This window comes from Camellia sinensis, chromosome 1 (assembly GCF_055761805.1).
Source record: "Camellia sinensis isolate YWXY chromosome 1, ASM5576180v1, whole genome shotgun sequence".
Lineage (NCBI taxonomy): Eukaryota > Viridiplantae > Streptophyta > Magnoliopsida > Ericales > Theaceae > Camellia > Camellia sinensis.
This window is the reverse complement of record NC_138961.1, coordinates 179,056,316-179,060,817: the sequence shown is the minus strand read 5'-3', so window position 1 is coordinate 179,060,817 and position 4,502 is coordinate 179,056,316. Positions and strand designations below refer to the sequence as shown.

At 33.3% G+C, this 4,502-nt stretch overlaps 1 long non-coding RNA gene across 1 annotated transcript; it reads right to left on the bottom strand.

Annotated features, from left to right (window-relative positions):
• Positions 1 to 287: 287 nt before the first annotated feature.
• LOC114320245 (uncharacterized) lies at positions 288 to 2,377 on the bottom strand. Its single transcript, XR_014329058.1, has 3 exons — positions 1,650 to 2,377; positions 652 to 713; positions 288 to 396 (listed from the first exon to the last, which is right to left on the bottom strand). It is a non-coding gene; the product is annotated as an uncharacterized LOC114320245 (long non-coding RNA).
• Between the last annotated feature and the right edge of the window lie 2,125 nt (positions 2,378 to 4,502).

Sequence of the window (4,502 nt, the reverse complement as noted above, 5' to 3'; positions counted from 1 at the left end):
CAGCTTCGAACAGAAGACTCCATGAATTAGAGAGACGTGGACGTGGACGTGGACGTGCTCGAGTGCATGATGATGACATGCACATTGCCATGGATGATGATCCTATACATGGTGCACCAGTTATAATAATAACAAAGCCATTTATCCTTCCAATGTCACGTACCCAAGTGAGCAATTCATCTTTGTTGTCGAAAACCTATATACAATATCACACAACTTTCATAATAACAAACTAAACAAACTAACGAATACAAATTTATGAACTTTCAAATTTTATGTTAAAAATTACCTATTTAGCTGTAAAATAGCTAGTACAATCCACCATAATATCCGATCGAACCTCAGGTTCTTCAGTGCATGCCATCTCAAAAGGAGAAGGAAAAATTTAATTCGGTTCTACAGATCCGAAATAAATAAATAAATTCAGAAATAAAAAACCGAAAATAATAACAAATTTCGAAACACTAATGACGAAATTATTAATTTTATTCGGCACTCTAAAACTGAAATACATTAAAAAAATTAGTTTTTAAGGAACGAACCATTCATATTATTACGGTATTTGATTTCCGAATTAATTCAACAAATTCGGCACTGCCTTTCTGACTAAAAAACACAAAAAAATCTTAAAAAAATACTACATGATTTTACCTTTTCATCACTGATTTTGCTGTCACCATTGCTTGAGTTTGAACTTCTATAGGTTTGCAACTCTTCCACATCAAAATCAAGTAAAAATTATTGAACTAATAATTAAATGATGTTAATAATCGAGTATAAACTTAAAGATTAAAGCAATATGGAAGATGTTTTGTTTGCAAATAACAGAGAGGAGTACAGAGTGTGTAAGAAGTAAAGTGACTACAAAAAAAAAATTAGGGTTTAATTTTTTTGTTTCAAAAAGTGTATATTGAGATATTTTTATTTCCAAAAGATGTGTATAGAGAATTTATATATATAATATTAGGAGTGTTGATTAATGGTTATTATAGTAATTTTTAATAAGGATATACTTGTCATTAAGTTAATTTTTCATTAAGTGTGTACCCTAAGTTTATCAGGTGGCTGAAAATAGAATTACTCTTTAATTTTTATTTTTTTATCACAATTTTATCTTTTTGTGTAAAGTTACCAATTAATCCCTTAAAAGTTGAACAACCAATTTCTCATCCCACCCAACCCTTCAGTCTCTCTCTACTCTGCTCTCACCTCCTATAACCCTCCATCACCATTTGCCCACCTCCGACAATCCTCCCTTACCGTTTCCCACCTCTGACAACTCTTTTCCAACCCCCAGCACTCTTTTCCCTACCTCCGATAGCCCTCCATAACGATTTCAACTTACACAACCCATCATCTGTCCTCCTTACATTGATAGTGATTTTGACCAATGCCAACTTGCCTAAGCTGCCACACTTTTGGCCACGAGAAACTCCCTCTAGAATTCTTATAATTGGATATGTGTATATACAACAAAGAAACAATGATTATTATATCTGTGTGTATACAATAAGGAAAGTAATGATATCAATAAGTGAATTCATTGGTTGCCAGATATGCATATACAATATTGAATGACCAAATCCAATGACTTCATGGTTGCTTGATAAGAAATCGTTAGATCAATGCTTATATGCTTTTATGCACACCTGTTTTGACGAAAAAAATAAAACAATTGAAAAGCTGCACGTCTTCCTTCTTTTCCTCCTCATCCTCCAAACCCTAGATCTTAAATTCGCTCTCTCTTTCTCTCTTAGGTTGTAGGGGTGGATTCACGATGGTGGCGGCTACAAAGGTTGGGTTCGTGAGCGGTGGTGGGTGGCTGCAGGATTGGGTTTGCGATGGGTTGTGAAGATTTGTGGTTGCGATTGTCGCAGCGGCGATGGTGGCTGAAGGTGGATGAGACAGTGGTGGGATGAAATTAGGATTTCAAACGTGAATGGGTAAAAAAAGAGGATGAATTGGTAGGGATGAGGATATATTAGGAATCATGGAGAGTGTAATGAGATGAAAAGTAGGGAAAATTCTATTTCCACACACCTGATGGGATTGAAGATATCATGGAAAGAATCAAACTTGAAAGAAGTTAAAAACTCTCTAACGATTTTTTCTACAATGTTATCAAGATCTATGGCAACGTGGCTGGTCATATAAATCGAGCAATAGAAACCCTTTTCGATATGCCCATGTTGGCCAACGATGTAATAATAAAATGATAAAATAGAAAGATTTCTTACCTTAAACAAGGGCTTTCAATGGTTTTTAGTGGAGGTTCAATGGAGGTCTTCAAAGTCTTCAATGGAGATGAGGAAAGTTTAAAGACTTTTTTATTTTTTATTTTTTATTTTTTTTTCTGAACGAAAGTAAGTTTTTCTTTCAACTGTGACAAAAGTCAGTTTGGTTTTCACTTTTATGGGTGGAACTAAAAATGTAAATTAGGGTCAATAGAAGTGTGTGGATTTGAGAGTAAAATGTGTGTACCATGGTTATGAGTGAAGGATGTAATTGTAATTTGAAGGGTATGGATTGAGAAAATTAGTTAATAATTAAATTAATAAGTGTGTGTATTAAGAAAAGATTTGTCTTGAGTTAATTAGGTGTGTGAAAATAGAATTTCCTGAAAGATAGTGTAATAAGAAATAGGATGTAAGGAGATAAATATGTGGTGTAAGTAGAATTGCCCTAACCAAATGCCACAAATGTCATAATTGGATGTCGTACACATCACACAATGGGGTATGCATTTCTATAAATTTTTTAAGTTTCTCTCACCTTTAAATATGAATTTAAGAGAACGGTTCAAGATTCATCACGGGTTCCGTTTCGATTATCCAAATCATTATTTTTATAGGCCCCTCAGTGTATATCATTGACTAAAAAGAATAGGTCAATCTAGTAATCATAATATTTCATTTTATCGTATTTGTCTAAAAAAAATAGACAACAAACATGTTTTTTGAAAATTGTTGGTCCACTTTTTTGAAAACAAATATAATAAAATAAAAAATTATAATTATTAAATTGACTTAATTTTTTTAAAATAATATATACAGAGGACCTTATAAAATAAAAAAGTTAAATGATAAAAATAGTACCCATAATAAACTCTATGAGTCTAAATAATTTATAAAATAAAAATTTTAAATTATCAAAACAAAAACCCATAATAAGCGTTATGCATGTTCATAGAGATTTTGTGGCTAATCAAAATTATTATTTTTTATATAGTCAAATGAAAAAATTAGAAACAGATAAAACAATGAAATTTTTTACCCTAATTAAAGAAAACAAAGATGGAGGAACTTCTTTCACCCACACCGAATGCCCAACAACTTCAGCAGCCATGCGAGCCAAACGGTGGGCAACCGAATTGCCTAACCTTTTCACATGCGACACCTCCCACGACCTGAACCTGTGAAGCATCATTTTGTGACTAGTCATTTTAAAAACAAATTATGAGACAAGCATTTCATCATTTTAATGAAGCATGCATGTGGACATAAATGTTGGAAAATCTTCACTATATGCGAAGAATTAAAGAAATGAGAGAAACTGTTTGATTACAAAAATTAAAACAGTATATAAAATAAAATAAAATAATAAATTCTTATTTTGTGACAAAAACAAAATCAGAATCTGATAAACATAAATAAAACAGAAAGTAAATTAATTACTTACCTTATTAATTTCTCGAATAAAATTTTGATCAAGTCCAGTATTTAACACCGTGTCCTCCTTAAGACAGATTTGTCCTCTTCATGGTGCTTTTAGATTATGGACGTTTATTTCCCAAGATAAAATGATCAACAGTGAATAGTAGTAGCAGTACAAACTATTCATACAGCGAACACACTTTGTGTTTACACTCTTTCTCACAAGAAAATTAATGCAGCAAAATGCAGAGGTTAACAACAGCAGAGAAGAATGAAAAATTGAATGTTAAATCCAAATAAGCGACTACCTATTTATAGATGAAATAGTGGTTGTTCGGTTTGAATCTAACAGGTAGCAGATCTGTTTGAACAGGTACCATACCTGTTCGGCACTGTTTGAACAAATTCGGATCTGTTTGGGTTTGAATTTGAACAGATTCGGATCTGGTTGGACATATATGGAACCTGTACTGAAATTTTGAAGAGGTGCAAACAAATTTGAATTTTTCCAACCAAAAGTTGAAATTAAAAGTGGACAGATTTTATTTTACCAAAAAATAAAATTAAATTCAAATGTTTTTGTCCCAAAAAAATAAGTATTTGGCCGGACAAGCCCAACCCAGCCTCACACCAAGCACCCGCGCCCAAGCCCAGCTCGCCCGACCAGACAGACGGACAGCGGCGACGTGCGCGTGTGTTTGTTTTGGGTTCAATGGGTCTAGTCCATAACCTCACCGTTATACAAAACTTGGGTACCCCTTGGGGCCCTCTCCAAGTTGCAAACCTAAGGCTTATGAACTCACAAAAGTTTACCTACCAAACCAATGTGGGACAAGCCTTAATTCAAAC